The following is a 21,963-nucleotide window of genomic DNA, read 5'->3' on the forward strand; positions in this document are numbered from 1 at the left end:
AAGGTGTTGATCCAGTTGATGTTGCTGGATGAGAATTGATGGTGAATTCAGCCCAAGGTAACAGTTCAGCCCAGTTATTCTGATGGCAACTCACGTAGGTTTTAAGGTTCTATTCATCCGTTCTGTTTGGCCATTTGATTGCGGATGACAGGCTGAAGTGTAGTCTAGAGAGATGTTGAATAACTTGCACAAGGCCCTCCAGAATCTTGCCGTGAATTGAGATCCTTGGTCTGAAACAATGTGTCTTGGTAAGCCGTGAAGGTGAAAAATGTGTGATATGAAGAGCTTCACAAGCTTCAAGGCTGAAGGTAAGCCAGGTAGCGCCACAAAATGGGCCATCTTGCTGAAGCGATCAACTGTTACCCAGATGGTATTCATTCCTTCAGAAAGGGGTAAATCGACTACAAAGTCAGTAGCGATATGTGACCAGGGCTGTTCCGGAACTCGCAGTGGCTGCAGCAATCCCCACAGTTGGTCAGAAGCAGGTTTGTGTTTGGCATAGTTGGTACAAGATGCCACGTAGGATAGGGTATCTTTCTTGATAGTAGGCCACCAATAGAACTTCTGGATCTTGAGCAGGGTGCAGCATTGACCAGGATGGCCAGACAGCTTGGAATTGTGCGCCCAAAAGAGCACTTTCTTCCTGAGGTGTTTAGGCACGATGGTCTTACCAGCGGGCTCAGAATGTGTAATCGCCAAGATGACTTTCTTTGGGTCAATTAAGTGCTGAGGTTCTTCACGCACATCCTCCTAGAGAAAGGAGCGTGACAAAGCATCAGCTCTGGTATTTCTGTCTCCGAGGTGATATTTAAGCACAAAGTCAAAACGATTGAAGAATAAGGACCATCTAGCTTGTCTGTGGTTAAGACATTGCGCATGGCGGAGATACTCTAGATTTTTATGGTCCATGAATATGGTTATTTGATGTTGAGCCCTTCGAGCCAAGACCGCCATTCCTCGAATGCCTCTCTGCTCAAATTGTTCTTCATTGCCTTTTTTCCTTTGGCTGGTTAATGGTTCATTCTGCAAGTTTGTTGTTTGACACTGTTTTGTGCCTTTTGCACACTGTTATTTGTTACTTAATTCTATTGCTTTTGATCTACCCTGATTTCCCTCTTTGCTTTGATATACTCCATACTGAAGATTAGTAGAGGGTGCACTACCTTATAAGTTATCCTTCATAGTTCTATTTGACTCCCTCTGCTGGAAGGGAGAGATAACCCACTGTCTGGACTGATCCTTGGTACTACAAGAATGAAAATTAGCAGGTAAGGAATAATTTTCATTTATTTTCTTTTGTTTCTGACATTCATATCATTCATTTTCCCATATATGATGTTTGTTTGATTGATTTGTTTTAGCACACACTACATTTTTATAATGTGTATATTTTTCTTTATTTTGTTAACAGCATGTGATATAATTTTTGCAACATAAATACTTTGATACATTTTATTACATTTTTTACTTTACAACATTTTGCAACTCTCATGTTGAAATGCTTCATCGAGCACGAAAACACTTTCACACATGCTAAAACAACATAAATGGCAAACAATATTTCATCAGTTTCTTTTGTTGCCTTGGATAGGAAACAAAGCCAAATGAAATAACCAATGTCTTTGATATGTTCCTGTTTTAAAATGAAACAAAACCAATTGAAATAAGAAATGTCTTTGATATTTTCCTGTTTTAAAACAAAAGCTCATCCCTAGCTATTATCAATATTTTAATTACTGTTTCTATTACAATTTTGTTCCTTTTGTTATGTTTTATTAAAATCTTATGTTCTATAATATGGTGTCCAACTCCAGTCCTCAAGGGCCACAAACTAATCTGCTTTTCAGGATTTTCTTAGTGAATATGGAGAGGTGCTATTTATGGAAATCTATCTCATGCATATTCAATGAGAATATCCTGAAAACCCTACCAGTTTGTAGCCCTCGGTGCAGAATTAGTCACCCCATTCTATAAATTTGATGCAATTATTTATTCTCCACCTTATATATGCTTATATACTATATGACAATAACTTTGAAACAGCCATTCAGGTGCACATGTGCATGTGTTTGTCAGCTCGCTCCTAGGGATGCAGCCATTTTATAATATACGTACGTACATTATTGCATGGTATAAAATAGGCTATATGTATACACATGTGCATGAAGTTTTAAGTAGGTGCATGCATATGCGTGCAAATGCCTCTACCGCATAAATGGAGGGACTTTAATAGAAACGCGCGCTGACACAATTACCAGTTAAACCACTTCATTCCCAGTTCACCCAGGTAAGGGATAGGACTTCCTAACCCCCTTATGTAAATAGCCTTCCTTTTCCCCTCTAAGCCCTGACCTTTAAAATTCTGCTCAGATGCCTATATTTTTTTGTTTTAGGACTTACACGCCATCCATAACAGAAGTAAAGTTATGTGGTAGGGGACCCCAGTTCGTGCCTGTGAACGCAAATATTTATGCGCATATCTCTTGGTCTTACTCCAGAAGGTTCACATGCACGGCCCGCCCATACTACGCCCATGCCCTGCCCCTTTTTTGGACTTTTTCATGTGTGTATCTAGCGGGAGATATGCACATACATGGGAAGCTTTTAAAATCTGCTTGGCGTACACTCACCTGACATACTTGTGTATCTCCCGATTTTGGCACACGCCAGGCTTTTAAAATTCACCATTATATGTATAACTAGAAAGACTGGGGGCTATGAGACTAAAATTTGCATTCATCATTTTTAGCTTGTGTTCCCTAAACCATTTTGCATGCATTCAGGCATTTCACGGGTAATGTATTAATTTTTAGCATGCTCACAAAATTTAAGCCTTAATAATACATGCATATTTATCTACACATCCTAGAATATGCATGTTATTGTTTACACAAAAATACTATACAGGACATATTTTATGTCATTTAGCTTGGTGAATTGGCTTGTCTGAAATTTTTTCTTTTCTGCCTAGAAGAATCTAGTTAAGGAGCTGACCAGCTAGATCAGTGAGGCTGAAAATAGGGATCTGGGGGTGGACAGGAGAGGATTCAAAATCCAGCTAGGGCAAAGGCTCTTTTCAGATGTCACTTCAAAATTCAGGGACATGGGAGTGAGAAAGAGTCCATGCAAACTTAGGGCCTCATTTTCTAAAGTATCGCAAGCCTGCGATACTTTAGAAGATGAGGGGCAGGGGGCCGAAACGGGGGGAGGGCCTGTGCTAGCCGGCAGTGATCGTACCGTCGCGGTGCAATCGCTGCCGGTCTCGCACCCAATAGCACCACCATAGGAGGTGTAGCTATTGGGAGCGAAAGCTGCTGCGAAAAGGCACTTACCTTTTTTCTGCCCCGACTCCTCATCTTCCGGGGCCGACTCCGCCCCGACTCCACCCCCATCCTGGTATCGCACGCGATAAGGGACTTTTCGCGTGCGAAAGATCCCTTATCGCGTGCGAGCAGCGTGGAAAATGAGGCCCTTAGCCAGCTACATTATCTTCAACTTAGTTTGGGCTAATTTTCAGCTGTAACTGAGATGGTCAGTTTGCCTCTGAAAATAAATATAAAATTAACAAGATATAAAAAATTTGGGGGTTACCTGTGCTACAGTAAATTGTCTCAATAATTCTGGGGTGCTATTCTATGTTTTGGGTAATAATAGGTATCCTCTTTAGGCCTGGCAATCAACTCCCCTCATTCCTCTTCTGAATCTGAAAACCAGTACAATATGCCCTACCCTTCACCAAGTCCCTAACTGGGAACACCTTTGGTCTGGTGGGATTGTGAGGAGATGGAAATATACATGTTTTGCTTCTTGCCCTTAGACCATAATGACATTACAGGTCACACATGCTGAAAACAGTTACCTCACCCAGATGTTGCTGAAGTCAGGTGAGTGATTTTGTATGTCAGAAAAGGGATAATAAGGCTCAAATACAGGGAAATGAGGCAGTTAATGCATTCAATGAATCAGAGTGGGCCTGAAATGTGTCATTTAAACAGTCTTCTGCTTCCAATTCACCTCTATTCAGCCCATACTTTGGGTCTGAAAAGGAAATATTTTCACTTGCAGCCACCCTGAGCTATTTGCCTTGGCTTCCTTTCCAGCCTCAAAATAGGTGAATCAACCCCAATATGACTAATATTTTATATGGCCTTTAAAATAATAAGTGAAAAGAATTAACTTGAAGATATCAATTTTATTTTAATGACAGAAGCAGGAATGCATGCTGTAATTAATGGACCAGAAACTCTGTAAGACTTCAATTCTATGTTTCTAACTAAATATCTTATCTCATTGAAACCATTTTCTTTCAACACCTCAATAATCTTTACAGATTAGTTTGTTAGGTACTGGTGTATCTCCATGTAAATTGCTTTTATACTCTTGGCAAGTTTTATGGATACATTTTTGCATGTTGAAGAGAATTAAAAGAATAATGTGTCTTATTTAAAAATGAAAAATAACTAAAGATCAAGATTAATGTGATACTGTTGCACTGACTGAGTTTGACAATTTATCAATCTCAACATTAAATTGAGCTTGCTATAGCTCAGGCTGACCATGAAAAAATATATTGGGCCAGAATAAATCTCCAAAACCTTTGTATAAAATCAATAAAGTTGCCTTTCAAGTATGAAAGAGATGTAGGGTAGAATGTGGTATGTGTTAATATTAGCAACAGAAAAGTAAATAATATATGCAGTTTCATCAAAGGCACTGCCATAACATGAAACGTTATCTAGAATTTTAGGAGATTGCTGATGCTATGTGGAATATAATTAAAACTTAACAGTAAGGCTGCAAGAGGCACAATATGCTGTAAAATAATAAATACCCAGTTATGGAGCTATACTTATGTTTTTATGATAAGAAAATCACAACAAAAGAGTTATTTGAAAAGAAAATTACAATGCTGACCATTTAACCCTCAGTTAATGTTAGGAAAAAAAATCTTGCATAAATTGTGTTTGGGCATGTTTTGATTTGTGTCATTGTTCATTGATTTTTATGTAATTTCATGTAATTTTATTATATGTCTTTTCCTGTACCCTACCCTAGACGTTGAAAGGGCAGGTAACAAATATTTCAAAATAAATAAACAAATTAATAAATACATTAATATTGCAATATATCTTGGAGGAGTAATGTGTCACCACACATATCCATATTTGTGGTAGCAAAAGGCATTGTGTATCATATCACCCACACTCTTAAGAGCCAGACAACACACAGACATGAAGTGGCATGTTTCATTTCAGAAGAGGTTTGATTTCAGTTCCATTTATATGTTGAGTTAACAACACCAGGTTTTCTTTTTAATAAGCTGCTTTTAGTTTCAATTTCAAACAAAAAAATCTATGTGTTGAACTTAAGCTATTAGAAAAGAAAATATCTAACATTATTAATTGAGAGTGTTGTTGGTATTATAGTTTATTTTTCTAAGCCATTAATATATTTATCTGTGGTAAGGTAAATGTTCACTAATAAAAGATGTGGTAGGCCTGATTGACTAACTGAAGAGTAGTAAATCACCTGGACTGGATGGTATACACCCCAGGGACCTGAAGGAACTAAAAAATGAAATTTCAGACCTATTAGTAAAAATTTGTAACCTATCATTAAAATCATCCATTGTACCTGAAGACTGGAGGGTGGCTAATGTAACCCCAATATTTAAAAAGGGCTCCAGGGGCGATCCGGGAAACTACAGACTGGTTAGCCTGACTTCAGTGCCAGGAAAAATAGTGGAAAGTGTTCTAAACATCAAAATCACAGAACATATAGAAAGACATGGTTTAATGGAACAAAGTCAGCATGGCTTTTCCCAGGGCAAGTCTTGCCTCACAAATCTGCTTCACTTTTTTGAAGGAGTTAATAAACATGTGGATAAAGGTGAACCGGTAGATAGAGTATACTTGGATTTTCAGAAGGCGTTTGACAAAGTTCCCCATGAGAGGCTTCTAGGAAAAGTAAAAAGTCATGGGATAGGTGGCGATGTCCTTTCGTGGATTGCAAACTGGCTAAAAGACAGGAAACAGAGAGTAGGATTAAATGGGCAATTTTCTCAGTGGAAGGGAGTGGCAGTGGAGTGCCTCAGGGCTCTGTATTGGGACCCTTACTGTTCAATATATTTATAAATGATCTGGAAAGAAATAAGATGAGTGAGATAATCAAATTTGCAGATGACACAAAATTGTTCAGAGTAGTTAAATCACAAGCAGATTGTGATAAATTGCAGGAAGACCTTGTGAGACTGGAAAATTGGGCATCCAAATGGCAGATGAAATTTAATGTGGATAAGTGCAAGGTGATGCATATAGGGAAAAATAACCCATGCTATAATTACACAATGTTGGGTTCCATATTAGGTGCTACAACCCAAGAAAGAAATCTAGGTGTCATAGTGGATAACACATTGAAATCGTCGGTACAGTGTGCTGCGGCAGTCAAAAAAGCAAACAGAATGTTGGGAATTATTAGAAAAGTAATGGTGAATAAAACGGAAAATGTCATAATGCCTCTGTATCGCTCCATGGTGAGACCGCACCTTGAATTCTGTGTACAATTCTGGTCGCCACATCTCAAAAAAGATATAATTGCAATGGAGACGGTACAGAGAAGGGCTACCAAAATGATAAGGGGAATGGAACAACTCCCCTATGAGGAAAGACTAAAGAGGTTAGGACTTTTCAGCTTGGAGAAGAGACGACTGAGGGGGGATATGATAGAGGTGTTTAAAATCATGAGAGGTCTAGAACGGGTAGATGTGAATCGGTTATTTACTCTTTCGGATAGTAGAAAGACTAGGGGGCACTCCATGAAGTTAGCATGGGGCACATTTAAAACTAATCGGAGAAAGTTCTTTTTTACTCAACACACAATTAAACTCTGGAATTTGTTGCCAGATAATATGGTTAGTGCAGTTAGTATAGCTGTGTTTAAAAAAGGATTGGATAAGTTCTTGGAGGAGAAGTCCATTACCTGCTATTAAGTTCACTTAGAAAATAGCCACTGCCATTAGCAATGGTTACATGGAATAGACTTAGTTTTTGGGTACTTGCCAGGTTCTTATGGCCTGGGTTGGCCACTGTTGGAAACAGGATGCTGGGCTTGATGGACCCTTGGTCTGACCCAGTATGGCATTTTCTTATGTTCTTATGTTCTTAAGGTACCTCTAGGGCTCACGCGTACACACCACCCTCATCTTTAACTCTACGTTGGCGCGAACCTCAGGGGCGTTCCCCTGTTATGATGTCATGACGTCCGGGTATATCTGCCTACAGTATTTGCTAGCTCGTTGAGTTAACAACATGATTTGTACAGATGGGATTTGCTCTCCATTCCTAAGCTACTCTGCCACTCCAGCTCTATCTGGAACTCTTACTACCCTTTGGGGTCTCTAATGGGGTACCCGCTCCTCAGGGGCCTCTCTGCTTCTTTCAGGTGCTATCAGGAAACCGGTACTCGCTCCGCGAGGGCCTATGTTCCCTGTGTCGCTGCCTGCAAACTCTACCCTTCTACTTGGAAGAATTATCTTACAGTTACCATCAGTGAATACAGAAACCATCTCTCTCCACAATACTGCCTCACTGGAACCAGGTACTCGCTCCTCAAGTGCCTGCTCTCCACTCCGGTGCTAGACCTGTCATCTAGTGGAATCTCTGTACTGCTAAGTGTGTACAACGCTACCGAGTCTTTCTGCTCTAAGGGATCAGGTACTCGCTCCTCGAGGACCTGCTGTCCCTGTCTCGTAGCTTCTCCTATTTCTATATTGGGACTCTGAATGTAAATCTTATTGTGTGCTCAAAACTCTCAGTCTCTTTCCACTACAGCACTGTATATTGTGTATATTGTGGTGGCAGACCCAGAAGCTCTAAAGTAACTGTTCAAAACTGTTCACAGGCACCACAGGAGAAACTTTGGGAAGGCATTGCTCATGACAGCTAGGATACCATCTGTTGATTTGCAATGTTGTCCAATCAATGTGGGGCTGATATTCCATGAACAATGGCAGATCCAAGATAACTGCATTGACTGCCTTGGGCAACACATAGAGACTGATCTGCTCTATATGCAAGATCCCTGTTTGCATAGTCAGTGATACTGTGGGTCTTGTGACATGGCCGGGTAAAGGTTCTCTGCAACAGAAAAGATCTAGAGTGGGATGTCCATGGAAACCGTGGGTATATGGCAGCATTGGACCACACCCTCATGGATAAAGTTGTTTCCAGTGCTGGTATCCAGAAAGGCTAGAGCATTGGCAAGAATGTCCCCAAGGGATAGACATTTTGGCACTTATAGTTGTGGAGAGCTACATGGATGATCTAGGGTAGCCTATCCCACCAGGCCTAGGCTCTTGAGTTTCGCAGTTTATTTGGGCATTGACTTGCAAATGCTCAAATGCAGAACAGTATAAGCACAGGTTCAGATTATGGCATCACCACTTTTCTTCTGCTGATAGCTTGAAGTGATCTGCCTGCATGGATTCCACTGTGCAGGTCCTAGCTCAGGAGGAGAGCTGGAGGTTAAAAGATACTGGAAATTTGGGGCAAGGTGAACAGAACAGTGAGCAAAGCCTCTCTCTTTGGCCTGTTCCTGGAACATCAGGTCTAGCTGTACAGCTAGATTAATCAGGACTTCCAAGGTGTCCAGCAAGTCCTGAGCAGCAAGCTCATCTTTAATGCGCTCCAAGAATCTTTGGCGGAAAACCTCAATCAGGCTATCAACACCCCATTGAAGTTCAGAGGTTAGGATATGAAGAGTACTGCTACGCTCCCACAGAATCAGAAACATTACCTAATCTGTAGGAGTTTGAATGCTTTGGAAGCCGTGCGACCGGGCTCAATAAATATTTGTCAGAATTCTTTCAGGAAATGCAACAGGTCCACCAAGAGTGGATTATCACTTTCTCAAAGGGGCGAGGCCCAAGCCAGCTTGGTGCCACCCAAGAAGGATAGAACATAATTCACTTTGACTCATTCTATCGGAAACAAATTTCATCTGACATTGGTTGAATAAGCCTCTACATTTTAGTAAATCTCCATTGTATCTCAGAGGCAGAGGCAGGTGGACAGTGGGAGTAGCTGGCTTCAATGATGCAGGTTTCCTTTTTAAAGGACTATTATTTGTGCCCATCCAGTTGCATTCTAAGTGGAATATAAATAAACAAATTCTCCTTTTAGTTGTAAAGTACAGTTGTACAAATTTTTTCAGCTATTACAATTGAAGTTATGCATTTCAAGAATTTCTACCTCTGTTGAAATATCTGTTGTCCAACCAAAATCCAATTGGCTTCCTCCACAACTTATGACAAATACATCAAAATGTATATGGAATTGGTGTTACATGATCTATGGAAAGTAGAATTACAGTCACATCCATTTCAATTTGAACAAAACTCTGTTTTTGGCTTTGACTTCCTTGTCCTATAATTCCAATCTGGTTATAAATCCAGCTGATAAAGGTGGAGCAGTTGTGGTTCAAAATTGAAAACCATGCATAACAGAAATTCAATCCCAATTATATAAACCATTACACTGCAGAAGATTGCTGACTGATCCCACCTCATCCTTGATAGATACAATGGGGTAGATTTTAAAAGGAGCGCGAGTGGCGTACATGTGCGCACGCTACTTGGCGAGCACACATGTACGCCCGATTTTAAAACTTGTGCACGCAGGTTTTGAAATGGGGTTTCTCATAAAGAGTGAGTCTACTTTTCTTGTTGTGGATCCGCCAAAAATACCCGTTATCTACATTGGTCCCAAAATCTATTAGGATATTGAAAAATCTCCAGTAAGATCTATTATGTCTCCACATTGGTGTTGGTGTTAGAGCCATTCTTGATTTTCGCTGATCAGTTTATCCAACTTATGGTGCCCAAGGCATGGCCTTACAAATAAGATACCAAAGATAAGCTACATATTCTGAAATTCATTGCCAGAGGATGTAGTTACAGCAGTTAGTGTAACTGGGTTTAAAAAAGGTTTAGATAAGTTCCTAGAGGATAAATCCATAAACTGCTAATGTTTGGGTACTTGCCAGATACTTCTATTGGCCATGCTGGAAACAGGATACTGGGCTTGATGGACCCTTGGTCTGACCCAGTATGGTATATTTTATGTTCTTATGTTCTTTTGAATAACTCACAGTATTGGTTACTTTTGATATCTAATCCTTATAAAACTCTCATACCACAGCAAGATGCCGTACAAGTTATTTTTTGAATCTTTAGTCTCATTTCAGAGCACATATACTACATTCAGATTTCACTGTATGAATGGCCGAGATAGCGCTATGTAAAAATTATTTTGTTTGAGGGCTGCTTTTATTTGCAAACACATTGCACTGCAATTGGGGCAACCATGGCCCCCAGCTTGGCCAATCTCTATTCTGTTGATTTTGAAGATTTTCATTGATATACTTTTCAGATTTTTGCCCATATAAGAACTTGGGTCATAAGAACATAACATAAGAACATAAGAAGTTGAGATAATGGGTCAGACTGCGCGTATCTTATAAAATCCGGGGTTGGCGCGTGCAAGGGGGTGCACATTTGTGCAACTTGTGCGCACCGAGCCTGTACACGCTGCCCTTTCCCTCTGAGGCCGCTCTGAAATCGGAGCAGCCTCGGAGGGAACTTTCCTTCTGCCTCCTCCCACCCCCCCCCCCCCCTGGCCCTATCTAAACCCCCCCTCCTCTGTCTTGAAAGTTACGCCTGCTCGAGGCGGCTGCCGCGCGCCATGTTCTGGTCTGGGGGCTGTTCTGGAGGCCGCAGCCCCACCCCTGGAACACCCCTGGGCTGAAACCACGCCCGCGGCCCCGTTCCCTCTGAGGCCTCGGAGGGAAATTTCCTTCCACCTCCCCCCACCTTCCCCTCCCTTCCCCTACCTAACCTACCGCCCCGGCCCTATCTAAACCCCCCCTCCTCTGTCGTGAAAGTTACGCCTGCTCAAGGCATGCGTAACTTTATGCGCGCCGGGCCGGCTGCTGCGCGCCATGTTCTGGTCCGGGCCGACTCTGTGAAGACGTCTTAGACAGCAAAAGGTTCACATTCTTTTCGCTGTCATTTTCGCGCTGAATAACTACACCTTTTATGGTGTAGTTATTTGGCGCGACGCAGGCAGCGATCACACCACCATGGTGAGATCGCTGCCGGCTATAGCAGGACCGCCCCCATTACGGCGGGATTCAGAGAGCATGGCAGTGTTAGTGAATCCAGGCCTTAGCCAGATAGAACTGAAAATAGGCCTGTGTCCTAGGCAGCTTACATAAAAAAACAATCATAAAAGAGAACATATATTAAAACAGTAAATATTATTATAAATTGGAGTCTTGTCTTGATTTCTAGTGACAAGAAATTACCATACATTTTAAACCATACTTATATAGAGCAAACACTAATTATTAAATTTAGTTTTTTCTTAATGAAAGGTTTATATGAACAGATGAGATTTAAGCTGCTTCCTAAATATTGTGCCACTTTCCTGCTTTCTTAAAACTAGTGATAGCTAGTTCCATATTTGTGACCCTGCCACTGAAAGTAATTTATTATGTATTTCCAAGAGTTGGATCATTTTGTGACTTAGGATGTCCAGTAGACATTGGTTCTCAGATCTTAAGCTCCGAGATGGTCAGTAAATTTTCAGAAGAATACTTATACATAATAAGGTAACATCTTTCATAGCATTGTACATCATGCACAAGATTTTATAGTAAATGTGCTGCTCAATAGGGAACCATTATAAGGCCCAAAGTACTGGACTAATATGTCCATATCGATTGGTACCGGTTAGTATTCTTGCAGTTCAATTTTGGATCAACTGTAGAGATTTTAAAACATAGTGGGGCAGATTTTCAAAGGGTTAGACGCGTAAGATACGCGCATAACCCCCGAAAAGCTGCCCCTGCGTGTGCCGAGCCTATCTTGCATAGGTTTGGCGGTGCGCGCAAGCCCCGGGGCGTGCATATGTCCCGGGGCTTGCAAAAAGGGGCGGGGCATGGGCGATCCGGGGTGGTGCGGAGGCGAGGCGTGGCATGAGCCTCCAGGCACAGCGGCCATTTGCCACTGTGCCCAGGATTGCGGGCCAGCTGTCGGCCGGCGCGCGTAACTTCTTCAACAAAGGTAAGGGGGGGGGTTCTAGGTAGGGCTGGGGGGCGGGTTAGGGAATGGAAGCAGGCTGCGTGGCTCAGCGCTCGCAAGTTGCACAATTGTGAACTTCCTTGCGCGCGCTGACCCTGGAGTTTATAACATGCAAGCATCTGCGCGCGCATGTTATAAAATCGGGCATAGATTTGTTTCTGCGCCCGTGCACAGTTTTTAAAATCTGCCCCAGTGTGGGTAATCCTAATTAGATAAAGTCACAGTAGTCGATGCTGTTATCACAAGAGCCTGAAGAATAGTGTGGAAATCTGGGAGATCTAGGTAGGGTTTGAGTCTACGAAACATTCATAGCTTCCAATATGATTTTTGAAGAATACCTTTTACATGAGGCCTAAATGACCCCCAGGTCTCTTTTCTGTTTGCTTACTGTTAGCTCTTGCCAACAAATGCTGCTTGGAGTTGAGATTGCTGCAACCCAAACAAATAATTTTCCCTTCTTTAGAATATAGTACAATCACCAAATCATTAATCATTTTTAGAATTTTTAATTCTAAATTTATTTTAATTTTTTCATCTTACCTTAGATTGCCTGCATGTTTATCCTGTGAAGATCATTGTATCTGTGAACACACTGTCCCTTTTAAAGTGATGTTTATATACAAATATCTACTATATACTAATAAAATTCATACTGCATTCAAAGTATGAATATGATCTAGACAGCCTGAATGACCTTATGAGCAGAAACACTCAAAATAGAGTGGCATCATAAGCAAAAGCACACAATATTCATTCAAAAATTACAGGAAATGAAAAAGAATGGGGTAATGAAAATGAAAAATCTGAAATCTCCTAAAGCTCACTATAATAGGACAGGTATTGCTATTCACTCAAAAAGTTGGAAGAGTACTTCTCTAAGCAGTATTTCCCACATAAACTTATACAATACTGTATAAAGAGATACCCTAAAATATTTGAATAAAGTTCTCTTTATTTTGATTTTAAAATCTTAACAATGGTAGTGCTTTATAACTATGTGGGTTGTGCAAAGCCTGCATTTAACTTTTACCCCAAAACTTTGCCATACATTTTCAAAGTGAACTTAAGTGCAGAAGATCACTTTCAAAATGCTCATGTAATTAACATAAGAAATGCCATGCTGGGTCAGACAAAGGTCCATTGAGCCCAGCATCCTGTCTCCAAAAATGGCCAGTCTGGGTCACAAGTACCTAGCAAATCCCATAAAGTACATCTATTTCTTGTTACTCCCAGAGATAACAATAGCTTTCCATAGTCTAGCTTGGTAGATGGGTTGGGGTGAGGTTAAAAGTGTTTATTTTGCATCAGGAATTGTTGCTTTGGCTATCATAGGATTAGTTGGTATTGGGTTTAATGGAGGCGGCTATGATAACTGGATTATGTATTAATGAAGGGACTGGTTTGTGGGTATGGAGTAACAATTTAGGAATTGGGGAGCTGGGGTGGTCAAATAAAATTGTAAACTACTTTGTAAATATTTTGTTTAGGTAGTACAAAAAGAATTTTAAAATTAAAAAAAAGACATATAACTATCTAAATCTATCTACCATCTAAATCAATATATATATTAGAGATGTGAATCGTGTGATCGATCGTCTTAACGATCGATTTCGGCTGGAAGGGGGAGGGAATCGGATCGTCGCAGTTTGGGTTTTTTAAATATCGTGTAAATCGGGTAAATCAAAAACCAGCACACTAAAACATCCCTAAAACCCACCCCGACCCTTTAAAATAAATCCCTCACCCTCCCGAACCCCCCCAAAATGCTTTAAATTACCTGGGGTCCAGTGGGGGGGAGGGGAAGGGGGAGGGTGGGAAAACTGCACACTAAAACAACCCTAAAACCCACCCCGACCCTTTAAAATAAATCCCCCACCCTCCCGAACCCCCCCAAAATGCCTTAAATTACCTGGGGTCCAGAGGAAGGGTCCCGGTGTGATCTTTTACTCTCGGACCTCCATGCGTTGTAGAAATGGCGCCGGCGACATCAAGACCAGTCACCCGACACTGTCCTTATCGTGATGGTGGCGAGTTCCCCTGAGGCAAAGAGTGCTGGTAGTGCTCTCAAAACGCTGGACAGCATCGGGTGACCAGTCTTGATTTCTCGCCTAGAAAAAGCTAAGTTTATCCAAGAAAGTTTTTCTAAGAAAGTTTCTTTTGGACTATTTTTAAATTGCATCAAAAATCCCTATGATGATAAGGTTTCCCTGCAGCGTCCCAGACTGTTGTGGTGCAATTATTTGAGGAACTGTGTTTCATGTTAAAGAAAAGGCGTGTTTTGAGTTGGTTTTTTTTTTTTTTGTTTGTTAGATGTCTACAACTCAACTTTTTTTGTAATAATGTTTTATGCCTGAAGAATAGTGCAGAAATAGAATGTATGCACTTTTCCTCCTGGAATTTGTCCCAACCTCTTTTAAGACTCACTTTACTAGTCGCCTTGACTTTGTCCTATGGCAGCATATTCCACAGCTTGATTTTGCATTGAGTAAAAAAGTACTTTCTATTATTTGTTTTAAATCTTAAAACTTAGATTGTAAACCCTCTGGGGATAGGGTAATACCTACAGTACCTGAATGTAAACCGATGTGATATCTCAGATCGAATGTCAGTATATAAAAAATAATAAATAAATAAATAAATCTTCAGGTGGTTAGTTACCAGTAGAGTCCCCTCATTTTAGTATGATGTGAAAAAGTAAATAACTATTCTTTATTTAACCATTCTACTCGTGATTTTATAAACTTCTATAACAAACCCTCTCAGCTGCCTCTTTTCCAAGCTGAAGATCCCTAACTTATACAGTCTTCCATCATAGGGGAGTCATTCCATTCCAGTTATCATTTTTGTTGCCCTGTTCTTCACTTTTTCTAGTTCTGTCTTTTTTGGGATGGGGTGGCCAGAATGCACCCAATTGTCAAGGTGTGATCACACCATAATAGATTGATTAAATGGCAAAATGTTTTTTTCTATTTTAATCTCCATTCTTTTTTGGATCATTCCCAACATTCTGTTTGCTTTTTTAACTGCACCACACACTAGAGATGTGCAGAGGCAAACATTTATTTCTGTTTTGTTCACTCGTTTTTCAGGAAGTTTCTTTTTTTTGTATTTGTGGGTTTTAATTTTCTGCTCTTTAGTAATAGTTCATTTTTGGCAAGTAGTGTGTGCTATTTGCAAATAGTATGTATTATTTGAAAAAACAAATTACAGTAAAAATGTTTGTGTTTTTCTTGCTCAAATTCAGGTCGTTTAAAATAAACCAAAAATGGGCTCATTAATCCCATTTTACAGATTTGCTTGAAAAAAACCCAAAACGTACCCTAGCACACACTGAACTGAGGATTTCAGTGCATTGTCCAGAAGGACTCAAAGATCTTTTTCATGGATGATGAATTTTAATATATAACCCAACATTGTGTATCTGTGTTGGGATTCTTTTTCCCTATATGCATTAATTTGTAATTGCCCACATTAAATTTCAAATGCCATCCAGATGCTGCGGTGGTGCTTGGAGCACGGCAGGCAGAATAAAGATGTATCAAACCCTGAGGTTGTCTGAGGTGTATAACAATAAAGGCTGCTGCTGGATATTCTGTGTACAAGTTACGTTGTGCTGTTGGTGTTGGGGATGACAGTGAAAGGCTGCTACTGAATATGCTGTCAGATGTCTATAGTGTCAGGACCAAGTGTTGTGGTTTGGGATGTACCAAAAGGAAACAGGATGTGAAAGGCCCTATTGTGGTTTTTGAGGATATGTCAGGAAACAGCAGGAGGATTGAAGCCCCAGTGATTTGGCTGGGGATGTTTCAGGAGGAAAAAGGGTGTGACAGGCCCAAGGTTTGTTTTTAGGAACATGATCAGGAGGAAATAAGCTGAGTCAGACCTCATAGTGGTTGATGGAGACATGTCAGGAGGTTGTAACCTGAATCATACCCTAGTGTGGTTGAGAGGAAGAAATCAGGAGGCAGCAGGCTATGACAGGCCCCAGTGTGATTGATGGGGACATGTCAGGAGGAAGCAGGATATGACAGGCCTAAGTGTGGTTGATAGGGACAAGTCAGGAGGCAGCAGGATGTGACAGGCCCCAGTGTAGTTGATGGGGCCAAGTCAGGAGGCAGCAGGATGTGACAAGCCCCAGTTTTGTTGATATGAGCAAATAGGGAAGCAGCAGAGTGTGTCAGGCCCCAGTTTTATTGATGGGGACAAATAGGAAGGAAACAGGGTGTGACAGGTCCCAGTTTTGTTGATAGGGACAAGAAAGGAGGCAGCAGGGTATGACAGGCCTCAGTTTTGTTGATGGAGACAAATAGAAATGCACCATGGTGTGGCACACTGCAGTTTTGTTTATGGGGACAAGTCAGGAGGCAGCAGTGTGTGACAGACCCCAGTTTTCTTGATGGGGAACAATAGGAAGGCAGGAGGGTATGACAGGCCTCAATTTTGTTGATGGCGACTAGTCAGGTGGCAGCATGGTATAATAGGCCCTAGTTCTGTTGATGAAAACAAGTCAGGAGGCAGTAAGGTATGACAGGCCCATGTTTTGTTCATAGGGACAAGTCCGGAGGCAGCAAAGTGTGAAAGGTCCCAGTTTTGTTGATGGGGACAAATAGGGAGGCAGCAAAGTGTGACAGGCCCCAGTTTTATTGATTGGACAAGTCATTGGGAAGCAGGCTATGACAAGCCCCAGTTTTGTTGAGGGGACAAATAAGGAAGCAGCAGAGTATGACAGGCCCCAGCTTTGTTGATGGGGACAAGTCAAGAGGCAGAAGGGTATGACAGGCCCCAATTCTGTTGTTGGGGACAGGTAAGGATGCAGTATGATTTGACAGACCCCAGTGTGGTTGAAGGAGACATATCAGGAGGAAGTAAGCTGAGTCCAAACCCAGTGTGGTTGATGGGGACAAGTCAGGAGGCATCAGGGTGTAACAGGCCCAGTGTGGACGATGGGGACATTAGGGGTGTGCATTCATTTCTAATGTATTTTTCATCCGCAATGTATAGGGCCCTATTCGTTGTATTTGTGGAGAAGCGAAATGTATCGCGATTCCCCACGAACACTCTGAATCCGCCGAATTATTCGGCTGCCTATAGGACCCAATTTAAACAAACCCCCCACCCTCCTGACCCCCCCCCCCCCCCCACTACTTACCAAAACTCTCTGGTGGTCCATCAGGGGGTCCGGGAGCCATCCCCTGTACTCACACCCTCGTTTTCCGGTTTCAAAATGGCGCCGATATCCTTTAACCTACTATGGCACAGGGGCTACCGGTGCCATTGGTCAGCCCCTGTCACATGGCCATTGGTGCCACCTTGTGCTCCTAACATTTGACAGGGGATGACCAATGGCACCGGTAGCACCCGTGACATAGTAGGTCAAAGGCTATCGGCGCCATTTTGAATACTGGCATCCGAAGGCCGGAGTGCAGGAGGTCACTCCCGGACCCCCACTGGACTTTTGGCAAATCTTGTGGGGGTCAGAAGGGTCCCCTACAACTTGCCAAAAGTCCCTGGTGGTCCAGCAGAAGTCCAGGAGTGATCTCCTGCACTTGGGCCGCCGGCTGCCAGTAATCAAAATGGCGCCAATAGCATTTGCCCATACTATGTCACAGGGGCTACCAGTGCCATTAGTCAGCCCCTGTCACATGGTAGGAGCACAAGATGGCGCAGATGGCCATGTGACAGGGGCTGACCAATAGCACAGGTAGCCCCTGTGACATAGTAGGTCAAAGGCTATCGGCAGCAAGGGTGTGAGTGCAGGGGATGGCTCCCGGACCCCCCGCTGGACCACCAGGGAGTTTTGGTAAGTCTCGGGGGGGCAGGAGAGTGGGGGGTTGTAGTTAATTTAATTTTAGCAGGCAAACAAATAGGAATTAACGGATAAACGTATCGGGGGGGTCCCCTTGCCAAATGCAACGTATCTGCCTCCCAACGAATCCAAATCCCGAATGCAAAGTATGGCGTCCCTCAGCACATCCCCAGGGGACATGTCAGGAGGCAGAAGCGTGTGACAGGCCTAAAAAGAACATAAGAACTTGCCATACTGGGTCAGACCAAGGGTCCATCAAGCCCAGCATCCTGTTTCCAACAGTGGTCAATCCAGGCCACAAAAACCTGGCAAGTACCCAAAAACAAAGTCTATTTCATGTTACTGTTGCTAGTAATAGCAGTGGCTATTTTCTAAGTCAACTTAATTAATAGCAGGTAATGGACTTCTCCTCCAAGAACTTATCCAATCCTTTTTTATACACAGCTATACTAACTGAACTAACCATGTCCTCTGGCAACAAATTCCAGAGTTTAATTGTGCGTTCAGTAAAGAAGAACTTTCTCCGATTAGTTTTAAATGTGCCACATGCTAACTTCATGGAGTGCACCCCTAGTCTTTCTATTATCTGAAAAACTAAATAACCAATTCACATCTACCCGTTCTAGACCTCTCATGATTTTAAACACCTCTATCATATCCCCCCTCAGCCATCTCTTCTTCAAGCTGAAAAGTCCTAACCTCTTTAGTCTTTCCTCATAGAGAAAATAAGAACATAAGAACATACGAAAATGCCATACTGGGTCAGACCAAGGGTCCATCAAGCCCAGCATCCTGTTTCCAACAGTGGCCAATCCAGGCCATAAGAACCTGGCAAGTACCCAAAAACTAAGTCTATTCCATGTAACCATTGCTAATTGCAGTGGTTATTCTCTAAGGGGCGGATTTTCAAAGGCCCGCACGCGCCGGCGCGCCTATTTTGCATAGGCCGCCGGTGCGCGTAAAGCCCCGGGACACGCGTAAGTCCCGGGGCTTCCTGTCGGGGGCGTGTGGGGGGGCGTGTCGGGATGACGTGGCGTTTGGGGGGCAGGGCGCGGCGTTTCGGGGTCGGCGACGTGGACGTGGTTTCGGCCCGGGGGCATTCCGGGGGCGTGGCCGCGACCTCCGGAACAGCCCCCGGAACCAGACCACGGAGCGGGGCAGCCGGCCGACGCACGCAAAGTTACGCCTGCTTTCAGCAGGCGTAACTTTGCCGACAAAGGTAAGGGGGGGGTTTAGATAGGGCCGGGGGGGTGGGTTAGGCAGGGGAAGGGAGGGGAAGGTGGGGGAAGGTGGGGGGAGGGCGAAAGAAAGTTCCTTCCGAGGCCGCTCCAAAATCGGAGCGGCCTCGGAGGGAATAGGCAGCGCGTGCAGGTTGCACAAATGTGCACCCCCTTGCGCGCGCCGAACCCGGATTTTATAAGATACGCGCGGCTACGCGCGTATCTTATAAAATCCAGCATACTTTTGTTCGCGCCTGCTGCACGAACAAAAGTACGCGTTCGCGCAAGTTTTTAAAATCTGCCCCTAAGTGAACTTAATAGCAGGTAATGGACTTCTCCTCCAAGAACTTATCCAATCCTTTTTTAAACACAGCTATACTAACTGCACTAACCACATTCTCTGGCAACAAATTCCAGAGTTTAATTGTGCGTTGAGTAAAAAAGAACTTTCTCCGATTAGTTTTAAATGTGCCCCATGCTAACTTCATGGAGTGCCCCCTAGTCTTTCTACTATCCGAAAGAGTAAATAACCGATTCACATCTACCCGTTTTAGACCTCTCATGATTTTAAACACCTCTATCATATCCCCCCTCAGTCGTCTGTTCCATTCTATCATATCTATCATATCCCCCCCTCAGTCGAGCTGTTCCATTCCCCTTATCATTTTGGTCACCCTTCTCTGTACCTTCTCCATCGCAATTATATCTTTTTTGAGATGCAGCGACCAGAATTGTACACAGTACTCAAGGTGGGGTCTCACCATGGAGCGATACAGAGGCATTATCACATTTTCCGTTTTATTCACCATTCCCTTTCTAATAATTCCCAACATTCTGTTTGCTTTTTTGACTGCCACAGCACACTGAACCGACGATTTCAATGTGTTATCCACTATGCCGCCTTGATCTCTTTCTTGGGTGGTAGCACCTAATATGGAACCTAACATTGTGTAACTATAGCATGGGTTATTTTTCCCTATATGCATCACCTTGCACTTATCCACATTAAATTTCATCTGCCATTTGGATGCCCAATTTTCCAGTCTCACAAGGTCTTCCTGCAATTTATCACAATCTGCTTGTGATTTAACTACTCTGAACAATTTTGTATCATCTGCAAATTTGATTACCTCACCCGTCGTATTTCTTTCTAGATCATATATAAATATATTGAAAGTAAGAGTCCCAATACTAGGGATGTGAATCATTTTTTGACAATTTAAAAAAATCGTCAGATAATTTTAAAATCATCAAAAATCGTTAGAGTCGCGATACAATAGAAATTCCCCCGATTTATCGTGAAAAATCGTAAATCGGGGGAGGGGGAGGGTGGGAAAACCGGCACACCAAAACAACCCCTAAACCCACCTCGGCCCTTTAAAACAAATCCCCCACCCTCCCGAAACCCCCCAAAATGTTTTAAATTACCTGGTGATCCAATAGGGGGGTCCCGGCGCGATCTCCCGCTCTCGGGCCATCGGCGCCATTTTGGCTGCCACTAATATAAATGGTGCAGATGGCCCGATAAAAAAAACCCCCACCCGTCCCTTTAAAATTACCCCCTTAGCCTCCCCCACTCTCCCGACCCCCCCCAAAAAACCTTTTACACATACCTGGTGGTCCAGGGGGGCCGCGGGCAGTGATCTCCCGTTCCCAGGCCATCAGCTGCGCTAAAAAAAATGGCGCCGATGGCCCTTTGCCCTTACCATGTGACAGGGCAAAAGTAGCGCTGCCACCATTTTGAATATTGGCAATAAGGCCCGAGTGCAGGAGATCGATCCCAGACCCCTGCTGGACCCCCAGGGACATTTGGCCAGCTTGGGGGGGCCTCCTGACCCCCACAAGACTTGCCAAAAGTCTAGCTGGGGTCCGGGAGCAACCTCCTGCACGCAGGCCGTATTGCCAATATTCAAAATGGCGCCGGCGCTACCTTTGCCCTCACTATGTCATAGAGGCCGACCGTTGGCTGACCGTTGGCTGACCCTTGGCCGACCATCGGCCTCTATGACATAGTGAGGGCAAAGTTAGCGCTGGCGCCATTTTGAATACTGGCAATACAGCCCGCGTGCAGGAGGTCGCTCCCGAAACCCCGCTGGACTTTTGGCCAGCTTGGGGGGGGGGCCTCCTGACCCTCACAAGACTTGCCAAAAGTCCAGCGGGGGTCTGGGATCGATCTCCTGCACTCGGGCCGTATTGCTAATATTCAAAATGGCGCCGGCGCTACCTTTGCTCTGTCACATGGTAAGGTCAAAGGGCCATCGGCGTCATTTTTTTAGCGCAGCTGATGGCCTGGGAATGGGAGATCGCTGCCCGTGGCCCCCCTGTCCCACCAGGTATGTGTAAAAAGTTTTTTGGGGGGGGTCGGGAGAGTGGGGGAGGCTAAGGGGGTAATTTTAAAGGGTCAGGTGGGGTTTTTTTTTATCGGTGCGGGCCCCACTAAAAAAAATTAGTGATGTGAATTGGAAGCGGAACCGATCCCAATTCACATCTCTAACAATCAGATTTCCCCCCCTCCCAGCCGAACCCAATCGTTTAAAACAATCGGGCACACGATTCACATCCCTACCCAATACAGATCCCTGAGGCACTCCAGTGCCCACTCCTTTCCACTGAGAAAATTGTCCATTTAATCCTACTCTCTGTTTCCTGACTTTTAGCCAGTTTGTAATCCACGAAAGGACATCGCCACCTATCCATGACTTTTTACTTTTCCTAGAAGCCTCTCATGAGGAACTTTATCAATCGCCTTCTGAAAATCCAAGTACACTACATCTACGGTTCACCTTTATCCACATGTT

Source organism: Rhinatrema bivittatum, chromosome 7, assembly GCF_901001135.1.
Source record: "Rhinatrema bivittatum chromosome 7, aRhiBiv1.1, whole genome shotgun sequence".
In the NCBI taxonomy this organism is placed as follows: Eukaryota; Metazoa; Chordata; class Amphibia; order Gymnophiona; family Rhinatrematidae; genus Rhinatrema; species Rhinatrema bivittatum.